General features: G+C 41.6%; 1 pseudogene across 1 annotated transcript; it reads left to right on the top strand.

Moving 5' to 3' along the window:
• The first annotated feature begins 4,850 nt into the window (after positions 1-4,850).
• Positions 4,851-6,955, top strand: LOC309968678 (nuclear receptor coactivator 4-like; annotated as a pseudogene). The gene has a single exon. The product of its transcript is annotated as a nuclear receptor coactivator 4-like (transcript).
• The last annotated feature ends 9,440 nt before the right edge of the window (positions 6,956-16,395 follow it).

Here is a 16,395-nt window from a genome sequence, read left to right as displayed (position 1 = left end):
TCTACCTTTCTTCATTTGTAAAATTGGTAATATGAATTTAAAACTCTGATTAATAGTTGAACTGATTTTGTGAAGAAAACTTGCACTAAAAAAGTAGAATTGTTGAGTGACTAAAACTGTTGGAAACAAAATAGTAAGTGAGTGCAGATAAACCTTAAGGTGTACTAAGCCAGAAGTGCAGTGTAACGGCAAGAACTTCGGGTTGGGACTTGGGAAACGAGTATTAATCTTGGCACTGCCCCATCTCTGTAAATTCGAAGGACTTTCAATCCCTGCAGACCTTCATCTGTATTATAAGCTGTGATTATCTTTAAAGTCCTTTCCAACTTTAAAATTCAGTTTCCTAGTATGCCAGTGTTTCTCAGGAAATGGTGTGCATATGTTCTCAGCATTAAGTAAATTTAGGGATAGAAAATCATAATGAGAAGGGTTATACCCTAGTTTGTGTGATAAATTCTTATACCCAAAAGTTAATATATTATAAATGGAGCATGTTAGGTATTGCACAGGAAACAGACCTATTTTTTATTTCCATAGCTTGTGCTTATTTTCTTAATGGGAAGATTGACTTAGTTTATTTTTATTTTATTTTTATAAATTTGTTTATTTTATTTATTTTTGGCTGTGTTGGGTCTTCGTTGCTGTGTGTGGGCTTCCTCTAGTTGCAGCGAGCGGGGCTACTCTTCGTTGCGGTGCGTGGGCTTCTCATTGCGGTGGCTTCTTGTTGTGGAGCACAGGATCTAGGCACACGGGCTTCAGTAGCTGTGGCACGCGGGCTCAGCAGTTGTGGCGCATGGACTTAGTTGCTCGGCGGCATGTGGGATCGTCCTGGACGAGGGCTCGAACCCGTGTCCCCTGCATTGGCAAGTGGGTTCTTTACCACTGCGCCACCAGGGAAGTCCCTTAACTTAGTTTAGAGACAAAAATTGAGAAGAAATCTCCCAATGTCTAAGCATGAATCTTAAGCAAGTAGATAATAATACTTTACATTAGGTGGTACATTACAGTTTATGAAACCTTTCCCTTTCTTGATGTCTCTTGAGGCATCCAACATTTGCTCTGTATGGGTATCAGCAGTTTTCCTTGTTGAACTCTTCTTCTTAGGGTTCCCCTCCCTTCTCAGCCTTGAATTTTGCATCAAAGAGATTCTACAGGGGCTACAGCCCCAGCAGAGACCAGGTCTGGGGACATGGGGAACTAGATTAGGTGTTAGAACCTCGCCTACCAAAGCTGGGGATTCTGAAGATGTTAATCACTCCCCCCCGAGCTGTGATATCAACCCTTCTCCAAGTCTCCCTGTGCCTCTCCCCTTCCCCAGAGTTCACAATTCCCATGTACTAGGATTCTTTTCCTGAAGATGTTTTCTTGTCTTTGCACATATTTCATTGCCTTGTAATCACTTGTTTACGTGTTCTGCCACCCCAGTAGACTGGAAGCTCCTTCCAGGATCTGAGTCCTACTCATCTTTGGATTTCTGGAATCTGGTACATAGTAGGTGATCAATAGATGATAAAGTAACAACTTTAAGGTGCTTTAGTGCTATAAAGAGAACAAAAAGGAAGCTCCCGAAGACTGCAAGGCCTTTCTACATGCCCTTGTGAAGCCAGATCTTAGAACGTCAGAGCCAGTAACAACTCTTCACACCTGTTGTTTAAAACCAGAACTTACTGCCACTTGGTAAAGCGACAGCATTACCAAGCATTGCTGCATGAATTTTGGCCTCTGTGTGGTGGAGGGATCTGAGTGTCAGACATCATGTGTATCAGTTTCCTGTGGCTGCTGTAACAAATTACCACACATTTAGTGGCTGAAAACAGCACAAACTTATTGTCTTACAGTTCTGGAGGTCAGATGTGAGAAATGACTCATGGGGCTAAAAGCAGCACTTCATTGCTTTTGGAGGCTGTAGGAGGAAAATCTGTTTCCTTGCCTTTTCCAGCTTCTAGAGGCTGCCCACATTCCTTGGTTTGTGGCCCCCTGAGAGTACCTCTGCTTCAGTCATCACATCTCTGATTCTTTCTCTCCTGCCTTCCTCTTTCACTGCTAAGGACCACTGAGATCACCACTGGGTAATTTAGGATAATCTCCCATATCAAAAATCATTTACTTAACCACATCCACAAATTCCCTTTTGCTGGACTTCCCTGGTGGCGCAGTGGTTAAGAATCCGCCTGCCAGTGCAGTGGACACGGGATCGAGCCCTGGTCCGGGAAGATCCCACATGCCATGGAGCAACCAAGCCCATGTGCCACGACGACTGAGCCTGTGCTCAAGAGCCTGTGAGCCACAACTACTGAGCCCGCGTGCTGCAACTACTGAAGCCCATGTGCCTAGAGCCCATGCTCTGCAACAAGAGAAGCCACTGCAATGAGAAGCCTGCACACCACAACGAAGAGTAGCTCCCGCTCACCGCAACCAGAGGAAACCCGTGTGCAGCAATGAAGACCGAATGCAGCCAAAAATAAATACATAAATTTATTTTTTTAAAAAAGTCCCTTTTGCTATGTAGGGTAACATATTCACAGGACAGGGACATCTTTGGGGGGCCATTATTCTGCCTACCATACCACATCTGTTCTCTTTAGCAGTTTCACGCCCAAGGAAATGATTAACGGTGGGACAGAAGGACCCTGAACAATCCCGTACTAGAAGGCACACGTCTAAATTCTAATTTTCCATTTGCTGGGCCACACATGGTTGACGGCAACAAAAAACCATTAGGAACTAAGTGAGAGTAACCTCATAGAGGATGGATCAGCTCTGACACAACAGTGGTGCAATCTCGGGCCATTTCCATTTAGTTAACTGCTCCATGACTGTTTCCTCAGGTGTAAAATGGGGCTTATGTTGCCTCCTCCCTCGCAGGGTTGTGGTGAGGATCAAGTGAGATAATGTATGTAAAGCTCCTTCCAGCACAGGAAAAGGTACCCTGGGGCCATTACCATCAGTGCAGAGTGAAGGGGCGAGCATGGTTCTACCAACTCACAGGCAACAGTAATGAAGCAATCCCAAGTCTCACTGGTATTGTTTTGTAAGACTCAGCTAAAGTTTTTGCTCAGGATTTCTTAGAAAATTGGAAAAGTGAATACCCGTAATGCATATTCTCCCACAAAACAGACTAGATGGAGTTTCTGTGGCATGTAAAATTTCAGAATCATTTTTCAAGTATTAAGTAAAACAGTGAATCTGGAAGATTATGTAGATAAATTCTGTTCAAGCCCCACTCCCTGTCAAGACACATCATACTCAGCTCCCACAGCCACTTCCTGACAAAGACAAGTGTAAACGTAAAGATGCTCGTCACTTCCAAATGTACTTTTCTACCCACATACCTGCTTCATCTGACATCTCTTTCCTAGCCCACGCCTGAGCTAAAAGACGGGTCAGGAGGAAAGTCATGCATTTTTCTAAATCCAAGTTTGAACTTAGAACTAGAAAATAAACATTGTGGGAGATGTGTGTTGGAGTCTGATCTCTATGACTCATTCCCTGATCCACAAAACTCACTTTGTGTCTTCCATGTCTCATCCTTAGTTCTTTCTAATTTAGGAAGATGACCTCACAATAAAGGAACTTAGCAGTCTATGTCAAGGGAAGAGGTAGAGGGTAGCAGCAGTGAAATGTAGTAAGTCGTGAAATGTAATTCAAAATGGTCTCAAACTCTACATTTATAAATGCTAGTTTCAATTTATTTACTCACAAACACATTTATCAGATCCACCTATCAGTTGTTTCTGATATTAATTGAATTCGTGATAAGTAGCAACTGGTTACCTAAATTATACAAACCATACAAAAACAGCATCTGAGAAAAGAAACTTGCTAGTAATTTATTTAAGGTGGAGAGCCTTTGTTTAGCTTACTTTATTACAAAAGCTGTGGATTTTTATATCCCAGAAAATCATACAGACATGAAAAATGTAACATACTAAAACTGTATGTTAACAGACATGAATAAGAGTAGGCAAGAGATCGAAAACCAAATCAAGAATGAGAAGAGTTTATTCATTTCATTCGTTCATTCATTCCTTTATATCATTCACTGAGCATCTCTGCTAGGGTAAAGAATGCAAGGATAAGAATAACATAGTCCCTGCCTTGAAGAAAGTCAGTTCTGTGAGAATACATCAAGGAAGCCAGTATCTATGGGACAATCCCACGCATGCTCCAGTGGGGTATCTACAGGATGCCTTGGGAGCAGAAGGAAGGCCAGCTCAGTTTGGAGCGAGTTGGGTCTTTTTTTTTTTTTTGGCTGCGTTGGGTTTTCATTGCTGTGCCAGGGCTTTCTCTAGTTGCGGTGAGCAGGGGCTGCTCTTAGTGAGTGTGCGGGCTTCTCATTGCTGTGGCTTCTCTTATTGTGGAGCATGGGCTCTAGGCGTGCAGGCTTCAGTAGTTGTGGCACGTAGGCTCAGTAGTTGTGGCATGCAGGCTCTAGAGCGCGGGCTCAGTAGTTGTGGTGCACGGGCTTAGTTGCTCTGCAGCATGTGGGATCTTCCCGGACCAGGGCTTGAACCCGTGTCCCCTGCATTGGCAGGCGGATTCTTAACTACTGCACCACCAGGGAAGTCCTACGAGTTGGGTCTTAAGGGATAAGTGGAAGTTAACTAGGCAGATAGGGACAGGACATTCAAAACAGAGGGAACCAAATGTACAAAGCCTCAGCAGTACCAGTATAAAGCACAAGAAACCCCAAGTTGCTAGCTACGACTGGAGCCTATGAGCTTGGTAGAGAATGAAGATGGAGTGGTAGGAGGTACCAGTTCTTGTGAGCTTTGTATACAACTGTACAGTCAGAATTGTGTTCTGCAGGGCATAAGGGAGACAATAAAGACTTTTTAAAGGTGTTTTTTATGTGTGCGCTCCGGCCTGCCCGTCGGACGCTGCCAGGCTCACGGGTGGGGCGCAGCCTGCGGGTTCGGGGAAACTTTGTCACCCTGGTCCCGGAGAAAGCAGCGTCCTGCTTGCTGGGCAGCTCGCAGGGCGGGGACCTGGCCTGCAAGGAGGAACAGGGAGCAGAGGACTACCGCACAGACCAGAGTGGCTGCTCCAGTAGTAAAGAACCCCTTTTGAGGTGTTGTGATGCACGGAGGGACTTGGTGGAGTTCTTCGGGCTCAACGGCAAATTAAAGATAACTTGTGAGAGGTCAAAGCCCAGATTCACAGCTGCATAAGTCATCGCCGGGAATGCCTTCGAAGCCATGAGGTGTGGCTGTATGAATAGGTAGATCTCATCTATCAGCTTAAAGAGGAGATGCTTCAGCAGCAGGTCCAACAACTCTACTGGCTTCTGGGCCAGTTCAACTGTCTTATTCATCAGCTGGAGGGCACCCAAAACAAAGATCTAGCTAATCAAGTCTCCGTGTGGCCGGAGAGACTGGGCAGTTTGACCCTCAAACCTGAAGATTCGACTGTCCATTCTTTGAAACCGATAATAACTGCCCTGCACCAGGCAATCACCACGTTTGGGTCTCTCAAGACCATTCAAATTCCTGAGCACCTGATGGCTCATGCTAGTTCAACAAATATTGGGCCCTTCCTGGAGAAAAGAGGCTATATCGCATTGCCGGAGCAGAAGTCAGCATCCAGCACCACAGCGGTCCCTCTCAGCGAATGGCTCCTTGGAAGCACACCTGCCAGCGGTTGCCAGGCTCCTTACATGCCCAGTACCAATCTGCAGGACTGGCTCACCCAAAAGCAGACCTTGAGAATAGTCAGACTTCTGCTAGAGCCTGCAATTGCTTCAATAATGTCTGGGGCAACCTAAAGGGCTTGGAAAACTGGCTCCACAAGAGTCAGCAACAAGAAGTTTCTTTTGCTGGTAAACAAGTTACCAAAAGTGTAACAGCTATTCTACTACCAGTTCTTACTCCAGTGAAATTGAAAAGGTTGGAGATCTAGTGCTTCTTGATCAAGATGAGGTGGAGCTTTCTGATTGGCTAGCGACTCCCCAGGAACCCTATAAGCTTGAGAAGTCTGGGAATGGCAGCTGTGAAACCAGTGAGAAGTTGAAGCTCTTGTTCCAGGTGTTCCAGGAGTCCTATGGTGTGAATGGTTGGCTCGTCAAGCCTGATTCCTGTACCAATTGTCAGGGTAAACAGCCCAGAGGTGTGGAGATTGAGAACCTGGGCAATCTGAAGTGCCTGAGTGACCACTTGGAGGCCCCTTGGGAGTGGATCCCAGCATGATTGGCTGAGGATTGGCTTGTCCAGAATCATCAAGGCCCATGTAAAGTAGAGGAGGTCTGCAGAGCCCATGAGCCCTGTACAAGCTTTGCAGAGTGCGTGTGTGATGAAAATTTTGAGAAGGAAGCTCTGTGTAAATGGCTTCTGAAGAAAGAAGGAAAGGGTAAAAATGGTATGCCTGTGGAACAAAAACCTGAACCTGAGACACATAAAGATTCCCTGAATATGTGGCTCTGTCCATCCAGAAGAGAGGAAACAGAACAAGCTAAGGCACCAAAGGCAATGGCTTCTTCTAGAATTGCTGATTCCTTCCAAGTCCTAAGGAACAGTCCCTTGTCAGAGTGGCTCATTACCCCCTCATGCAAAGAAGGATGTCCCAAGGAAGTGCGTCTTACAGAGGACAGAGCTGGCATACCAAAGCTTACAAGCCACTTGGCCACTTCCTGGTGTCCCTTTAACACAGCTGACTGGGTCTTGCCAGGAAAGAAGACGGGAAATCTTAGCCAGTTATCGTTAGGAGAAGACAAATGGCTACTTCGAAAGAAGGCCAAGGAAATATTACTTAATTCGCTCCTACAGGAGGAACACAACTTTCCCCCGGACCGTTACGGCCTCCCAGCAGTTTGTGATCTCTTTGCCTGTATGCAGCTTAAAGTTGATAAAGAAAAATGGTTGTATCGAACTCCTCTACAGATGTGAAGGAATGGAGTACTAGAGTCAGACAAATTTTCTGCAGATTATCACAAATCCATGAGCTGAGTGACTGCGGCTTGCCAAATCATTGCGTTTCTGGGTCTGATGTAGTTCCTTTTCTGCCTAATTTTGAACTAGTGAAGAGACATAATAAGTCATCAAATTATGAGTTACTGTGTAAAAGAAAAAGGCCGTTTGCTGACGCTGAGGTGATTCAGTTTCTTCTTACAGAAGTATTAATTCACCCCTACACTAGAAACACAGCATCGTAGTGGGTAGGTCTTTTTCATAAGCCTCCATGGCTCCTTAGCTTGGGTTGTTGTTAGAAGTACATTAAAGCACTGTAGTTTTAAAAATGAAATAGTTCTGTAATCAAGGTGTGTTGATGTATTCTAATACTAGTAAACTTACCTAACCTTTTGATTTCCCTTCTTTGAATGCTTCCCTTGTTGTGGGTTTTCTTCCATTAACGGTGAATTCTTCTGTTTAATTAATATAATTTAATATATTTTAATATAATATAATATATTTCACACAAATAACTAACCTTGACAGTATAGTGGTTTTTTTCTTACCAAAACATGTATTAACAATCTTGGCAATTTTTGACATTAGTTACAAAAAATTTTAGCTTACATGCCAGATTCTACATTATTTTTCTTTTTTTGAAACAAACTCAGCTATTGCAAGTTTCATCTTAATTCCCTTCTCTAAACGTTATTATTTAAGTATCTAGACAGCTCTTTCAGAAGGGCTCCATATTGCTTGAAGCCTATATTCAGGGTAATCCTAGCCTCTTTCAAAATATTCTGAAGAACTACAGGCAGAAGAGCCCCAGTGCTGACTAATCAAAAAGCAAAAGGCAAGACATGTTGGAAATGTAGTACTTGAATTATTCACTATCCTAAGTGTTACTGGTGCATCCTGTGTAAATGGAAGCTGAACTGGACACCCGGTGCTTTTAACTAGGCATAAATTAAATGTCCTCTCACTGCAAGCGTAGCATACCTATACCTTATAATGCAGTGACATTTTAGTGAATAGGCTGTTTTGAACACTGTGCCTTGGGGTGTTTATTGAAGCTTTCTGAAAACTATTGATGTTTCCTTAGTGTCCTTAAAGTTATGTCCGTGCTTTAAAAAGTTTCTCTGTAGCAGAGAAATGGTATTTATACCATGTCTTAAAATTCTGTAAGATGAGACATCTTAGTTGCTTTCCAGGCTTTTAAACTATTAAGCCGCTCAACTTGCCTATATGTTATTGGAAATACTTTAAAAGTTTGTGATGTGGTCATCTAGAAAGCCCTTTTGGGGAAACTTCACAGTCCCAGTGTCATTGCCATACAACTTCCTTAGAACTCTTGAACCACAGCTGAAACGAGCCTATTATTTTTTAGTTCCCCCCGATACCATTTAGAACTTTAAAACTAAAGGTGGTGGGTAAAAACTTAAGGAGCCTTTCCATTATCTTAGGTTGCAGGAAACTTCGTAGTTTTTGAGGTTTAACACACTGTGTATCACTAAATTAACATTAATCACTATGCTAATGAGTATGTAAAACACTGTTTTGCGTTGATGCACTTTGTACCTCCCTCCATTAAAAGCATAAGAGCCAAAAAAAAAAGTTGTTTTTTTAATAACAGCTATGTTGAGATATTGTTCACATACCATAAAATTCATCATTTTAAAGTGCACCATTCAATGTTTTTGAGTATATTCACAGTTGTGCAACCATCATCACAATCTGGTTTTAGAACATTTTAATCACCCCCCCAAAAGAAAACCCCATATCCATTAGCAGTCCCTCCACATTCCCTCCTCCCCTCAGGCCCTGGCAACCACTAATCTAGATTTTTGTAGATTTTCCTTTTGTGAACATTTCAGACGAATGGAATCATATGTAGTCTTTTGTGGCTGACTTCTTTCACTTAGCAAAATGTTTTCAAGGTTCATCCATGTTGTAGTATATGTCAGTAATTCATTCTTTTTTATGGTCAAATAATATTCTGTTGCATGGATATACCACATTTGCTTTATCCATTCATCAGTTGATGGGCATTTCAGTTGTTTGCACTTTTTGGCTATTGTGAATATTGCTACCATGAACATTTGTGTACAAATTTTTGTGTGAACATATATTTTCATTTCTTTGGGATATACACCGAGGAGTGGAATTAATGGGTCATATGGTAACTTCATTTTTAACCATCTGTCAAACGTTTCTAAAGTGGCCACACCATTTTACAATCTCACCCACAATGTACAAGGGTTCCAATTTCTCTATATCCTTACCAACACTTGCTATTGTTTGTCTTTTTTATTTTAGCCATCCCTGTGAGTGTGAAGTGGTATCTTATTGTGGTTTTCATGTGGATTACCCTAACGGTTAATGCTGAGCATCTTTTCATGTGCTTATCGGCAATTTGTACACCTTCTTTGGAGAAATGTCTATTAATATCCTTAGTCCATTTTTTTTCATTTTTATTTGTCTTTTTATTGAGTTGTAAGAGATTTTTAAAATGTATTCTGGATATGTCCCTTATTAGACATATGATTTGCAGAAACATTCTCCCATTCTGTGGATTGTGGGCTGTCTTTTCACTTTGCTAATGGTGCCCTTTTTTTTTAATTGAAGTATAGTTGATATAGAATATTATATTTCTTAATGGTGTCCTTTGAAGCTGAAAACTGAAATTTTGATAAAGTCATGTTTATCTAGTTTTTCTTCTGCTGCTTGTACTTTTGATGTTATAAGAAACCATTGCCTAATCTAGATTTATAAAGTTTACTCCCATGCTTTTTGTTTTTTCTAAGAATTTTACAGTTCCAGCTTCACAGATAGGTCTATGATCTATTCTGAATTAATTTTTTAGAATGTCAATGTAGGGGTCAAACTTCATTCTTTTGCATGTGGATATCCAGTTGTCTCAGAACCATTTGCTGAAAAGATTATTCTTTCCCTTAAATTTGTTTTTTAAATGCTGTTATAGGGATGCTGGCAATGACATTCTAAAATGCTATCAACTCTCAGATTTATGACTGCTTGCTGACGAATTAAATTGACAACAAGAAAGGAATTTCTCTTGTATTTTACAACTAGATTATTTGTGTGTCTGAAAATTAATTTCTCAATAAGAATGTCAGGAATGTAGTTTTGTTTTCTAAGTATTGAGTTTCTACTGTACGCCAGAAAATGTGCTCAGCGCTGAGTGTAAAATGAACAAAACAGACACAATCCCTGCCTTCATGGATCCTGTAGTCTAGTGAGAAATTAACAGGGGGCCCTGATATAGTTTAGGGAAATTGAGGAGGGTTTCTCTGGTTGAAGAGTCCCCCCAAAAAACAACAGCATGAAAAGAAGACTGAGCAAGGAAGGAGCTTGACGTTTGGGGGAAAACAAAAGGCCACTGGAGCTACAATGTTCCAGACAAGGAGAGAGATACAAGATGAGGCTGAATAAGTGGTCAGGGCCGGTGAATGGAGGACCTGTAAATCATTTCCCAAACCGTCCGTGAAGGCTCCCCGGTGTCCCAGCAATCTCTCAGGGGCGCCGCGTTTGCTTTGAATTTTAAGGGAAACATAGCGCCATCTGTCGGACACAAAGGGAACTACTCAATCGTGCTGGTTTACACTTCAATTTCAGATGCCTCTACATTCCATCCGAGGGTTCTCCGCAGTTGGTGTGATAAAAAGCAAGTCCCTCGGGAAAATCAGTGTGGAGCTGGAAATGAGGGTGATTGTATCCAACCCGATTCCAAGGTTTGAGAACTTAAGCAGTGCCCAGCAGGTGCAAAGCTGCTAAGACATAAATATTGTTTGGACCTAATTACTTAATAAACAGAACTGGTAGGTATTTCTTCTGGCCCACGAATGCCCTGAAAAAACTATTACGATATTAAGGCCACCGTGAACGGAGAAAAGTTGGGAGCCTCTACTGTTAAGGATTTTGGGGCTTTATTCCAAGTGTTACAGGCAGTTATTAAAAGGTTTGAAACAGGGAGAGTGACATGGAGGCTTTAATTTTTTCTAGTAAAGTGATATTTTAAAAATCTAGACATTTTACCTAAAGTGATTTTGCTTTCAATTACTTGTTCAATTATAAAAATGTCTTAGGTTTAAACTCTAATTAAGGACTCCAATGTTTTCCTCCCTAACAGACACTTTTGCCCCAAGGTGAGGGACCAATCAAGAACCCAAGCAAAGGTGGGCTTCTTTCACTGGCTTAAAATTGTTCCTCCCTCCACAAACTGTCCACAAAAAGGAGAGAAGGGGCAGGACCCACTACTCTGATGGCTCTTGGTTCACTTAATGTTGGAAAGTATGGAACAGAATTTTAAACATAGATTAGGCCTGGAAAGCTGCCTCCTTTTTAAGTTGCTTGAAATTTGTATCCTCTCAAATGGATTTGACAGTTGTAGCAGAGATTGCTGGTCCTACCAGTGTCCACTGGCCCCCTTCTACTTTAGTAAAAGAGCACCAGTCTCCATTTTATTTGGAGTTATGCCCCCCTCCCCACCTAACAGACTGAATTTTCCAGCCTCTTTTGACTAGGAGATGTGGCCATGTGACCAATTCAACTGACGATATGTGACCTTCCCAGAAGGCTGCTTAAAAGGAGCTGAGTTAGCTGGAAGGTGTATTCTCTTTGCCCTTCTGCCCTTCCTTCTTTTGGCTTGTGGCACAGATTTGGTGGTTGGAGTACTACCAGCCTTCTTGGACCATGAGATGACCTTGAGAATGAAAGCCAGATGCTAGGGTGATGGAGCAGAAAGATAGGGGGAGCCTGTGTCTCTGATAACTGTGGAGCTACCATACTAGTCCTGGATAGCCTTCCTCTGGACTTATATATGTTAACCTAAAACAAATAGATATTTCTCCAGCAAAGATGGGTTTATTCAGGATCAGCAAAGAATTGCAGTTCAGGGTCTGCAACCATGGTGAGCCACATGCAGTTCCTCTCAGGGCAAGGGAAGGAGAATGCTTTTTATTTTTATTTATTTTTTGGCCACGTTGCGCAGCTTGCTGGATCTTTGTTTCCCAACTAAGGGATTGAACCCCGGGCCACAGCAGTAAAAGCTCAGAGTTCTAACTGTTGGACCATCAGGGAACTCCCCGGAGAATGCATTTTTATATGAAAGGAAGTGGGCGGACTATAGTAAACAAAGGGTCTGTGGTTTTTCATTGGCTGAGTCCTTGCAGGGAAAGAAAAGTCTTTCTTCTTCCTCTGGGGGCTCTGCTAACCTCGCAGGGCATGAGAGCTCCCCTTTTTGGTCTCCCAACTTTATTTAATAGAGGTTTCTGTTGATTCATTTTTCATATACATTTTTGACAGAGAAATTTCTGTCTTATTCAAGCCTCTGTTACTTGGCCTGGACTGTTTTTTGTTTTATGCCACAAAATCGATCCTAATAGTCCTCACATATGATTACCCAAAATAAGGTCGCAGCCATTGAACCCTTTCCCCAAGGTGGGGATTGCCAGTTTCACAGATGGGTTTTATTCAGTATCAAAGAATATTTTTTTTCTCTGGAAACTATTTCAGCCCCAACTTTATTCTCAATATTTTTGGCCAGTGCCCTCCTTTGTCATTGTTTAGTCAGGAGAGAGAGAGAGGCGGTGGCGGGGATGGGGGTGGGGTGGGGTGGGGGTGGGAGGGTGGGGGTGGGGGGAAGGAAATCCTTTCCCATCTTGATATAAAAATATTTTCTTATATATTCTTCAAATAATTTTGAAGTTTTGTTTTTTGCATTTAGGCTTCTAATTGAGTGACTCTGAAGGAACATCATAGAAGAGCACCAGAGAACAGGCTTTTACTGGGCTATCCAAAATGCTCAAGAGGAATGATTGTGTGGTTGGCTGGGTCTTATGACAATCTTTGTCCTTGGAAACCCCTTTCCAAACCAATGAGGACAGTATGCCTTGGCTGTGTAGAAACATACTTTTTGAACCAAATTTGAAAAACCCTATGAAATAGGAATAACCAAAGGAAGTACTTGAAATTATTAAAAGATTTTTAAAACCCTTGGTCTCTTTTTGACCATTTATCCTTTTTCGGTAGCTCAGAATATTTTAAAAAATGTAATGATTGCATTATTTATCTACGTAAGATAATTTTGCTAAAGCCTTCATCTCGAAAGTTTGCCCTTCAAGATTCTGCCCCTGGAATTCCTACCTTCAAACATGCCCATTTAGAGAGACAAAGAGCTCTTGTTATGTTTGGGGTGGGGGGAGTGGAAGATATTTTTGAAGATATTTTGAATCAGAGTCTTTGATCTGCTGGGATTTAGAGAGACAAAGAGCTCTTGTTATGTTTGGGGTGGGGGGAGTGGAAGATATTTTTGAAGATATTTTGAATCAGAGTCTTTGATCTGCTGGGATTTCTAACACATGTGAACCCTCAACACACTTTCTCTAATTCTACCAGATGTAGCCAAGTTGTTCAGAGGGAGTCTATCAACTCATAAGTTGCTTTAGTTACAGATCTCTTGCTTTATATTATACAGGATGGATTTCCAGATGTTCTTTTGATTTGTAGTTTGCTCATTTCCCTCCAAGAAATTGTCAAGAAATGGTCTGGACTGGTGGACCCTTTATCTTTGTTTGCCCTAAGAGCTGGCATTGTTAGGGCACTCGCTAAGTTAAATACAGTATTTTGCAGACTCTGACACTGTTATTGTTTAGACTTTAGAGAGAAAAAGAGCCGAGTTGAAATGGAAGAAGAGTATTAGGAAAGAATCAGAGGGCTTGAAAAAAAATTCTTTTTCTTCCTCTGAAATAAAATGAGACTGCCCAGCCTTACTGAGATCCAGGAGATCTCAGGATGAAGTTAAATATGCTGTTGTAATATGACCCAGCACACAACTCTTGGCTTTCTTTCCTGCAAATTCAACAGCCATGCTATTTTACTGAGTATCCACTATGTTCCTGGCACTTTATTGGCCCAACTCTTTCTACAGAAAGTCTTAACCGACTCATTACTAACTCTAATGGTAAACTAAGCAGAGAATTCAGTGATAGTCCTTGAAGCAGATATAAAAGTGTTCAGAGGTACATTCTGGTTGTATCTGTTTATCTGTCCTTTCAATTAAGAAGAGATACTTGAGACTTAGGAGACATTCTCATTTCTACCAGTTCTCAACTTTAATAACCAAAAATAAGCACCATTATAAAATGAGATAGAGAACATTGAATACTCGACTCTCTCTGCAGCTTCCATTTTGCCCTGAGAGAGGCAAAAATACTTCATTGATGAGCTTACGTCACTGGCATATTTCTCATCATTTGATCCGTAGACTAGCATCAGTATCCAAGAACTTTGAAAGTGTTAGTCTTTTGCTACCACGATCTTGCAGACTGAATCATTCTGAATCATATTGCTTTGTTAACCCTTCAAATGGAAATTTGCAAGCTTCGGATGAACATAGAAGAATAACAGAGATGGAATAGTTGAATAAAGTTCAGGAGTAGGGTAGAATCTGAAACAACGAGAAAATGACTGTAGGGGTAGTTCCATCCATTTGTTTATTTACACTGAAAATTCTTCCAGAAAAAAAAAAAAGTTTAAAGTTGCTTAAAAGACACAGGGTTGAGCTATCAGTATATTACGTTTTAATTTTCAAAAGGGCACAGGGATGGTAAAACAGTAAAGTTTAGCCTTAAGTTTCCTGGTGGTCAAGGCAAAAGGGAAAGTCCTTGAGTTAAATAGCTCTAATGAGCTAATAAGAAGAAGCATAAAGTTTGTAAGGAGAAAGTTTTTTTCTGGGACTAAATTCTAAGAGGAATTCGTTTAAATAAAAAAATTAAAAGTTGAATAATATATGTGAGGCGTTTTTGCATGCTTTTTTCTCATTTAATTCTCACAAAAGTACTGTGAAGCATAGTGCGTCATCTTCGTCTTACAGATGAGGAAACTGAGGATCAGAGCAGTTATGCTGACTGGACACAGCTGGGCTTTGAACCCTGATATAGCTGAATTGAAAGCCTACACTGTGCACCACACTGCCTCTCAGTGGACACTCATGTATATTGTGTAGTTTTGGACTGTGAGTTCATTTTCAGTGGGGCTTTATCTGTGGCAATATTCTGCAGCCTGGATTGAGGCATAGTCCATCCAGAATAGTTTTACATTTGTTTCTGTTAGGCACTTCAGGTATGACTAGTCCCCAAGGGCTTCTTTTTCTAGGATCTTGAGGTGAGACCTTAGATTATTAACTTGAGACTTTTCCTCTTTTCTAATGGATGCATTTAGTGTTATAAATTTCCCTCTTAGATCTGCTTTAGCTGTGTCCCACAGATCTTGATATGTCGTTTATTTCATTTTCATTCTGTACAATTTTTTTTTTTTACTTCTCTTGATACTTCCTTTTTAAAATATTTCTTTCTTTCTTTCTTTCTTTTTTAGATTTATTATTTATTTATTTATTTTTGGCCATGTTGTGGCACATGGGATCTTTGTTGAGACATGCGGGATCTTTCATTGCGGCGCACGGGCTTCTCTCTAGTTGTGGCATGAGAGTTTTCTCTAGTTGTGGCACGCAGGCTCCAGGGCACGTGGGCTCTGTAGCTGTGGCGCATGGGTTCCAGAGCGAATGGGCTCTGTAGTTTGCAGCACTCAGGCTCTCTAGTTGAGGTGTGCAAGCTCAGTAGTTGTGGCGTGTGGGCTTAGGTGCCCCACAGCATGTGGGATCTTAGTTCCCTGACCAGGGATCAAACCTGCGTCCCCTGCATTGCAAGGCGGATTCTTTACCACTGGACCACCAGGGAAGCCACTTGATACTTTCTTTTTGAAGTATGTCCTTTAGTTTCCAAGTGTTTGGAGACGTTGTTATGTTTCCATTGTTGATTTCTAGTTTGATCCCATAGTGGTCACAGAACACACTCTGTATGATTTCAGTTCTTTTAAATTTGCTGAGGTTTGTTTTATGGGCCAGGATATGGTCTATCTTTGTATATGTTCTGTGGTTATATGAAGAGAATGTATATTCCACTGTTGTTGGGTGGAGTGCTCTATGAAAGTTGATTAGATCCTATTGGTTGATGATGTTGTTTAGTTCTATATCCTTGAAGATTTTCTGCCTAGTTGTTCTACTAATTTTTTTTAAATAAATAAATTTATTTATTTATGGCTGCATTGGGTCTTTGTTGTGGTGCGTGGGCTTCTCATTGCAGTGGCTTCCCTTGTTGCGGAGTGTGGGCTCTAGGCATGCGGGCTTCAGTAGTTGTGGCTTGCAGGCTGTAGAGCGCAGGTTCAGTAGTTGTGGTGTACAGGCTTAGTTGCTCTGCAACATGTGGGATCTTTCTGGACCAGGGCTCGAACCCGTGTCCCCTGCATTGGCTCGAACCCGTGTCCCCTGGATTCTTAACCACTGTGCCACCAGGGAAGTCCTGTTCTACTAATTGTTGAGAGAGGGATGTTGAAGTCTCCACTTTTAACTGTAGATTTGTCTCTCTTTCCGGTTCTATTAGTTTTTGTTCCACATGTTTTGCCGCCCTAAATGCATACACATTTAGAATTACCATTC

This window comes from Leucopleurus acutus, assembly GCF_964270905.1.
Source record: "Leucopleurus acutus genome assembly, chromosome: 1".
NCBI classification, from domain to species: Eukaryota; Metazoa; Chordata; class Mammalia; order Artiodactyla; family Delphinidae; genus Leucopleurus; species Leucopleurus acutus.
The sequence above is the reverse complement of the archived record's forward strand: the minus strand, read 5'-3'. Positions and strand labels throughout refer to the sequence as shown.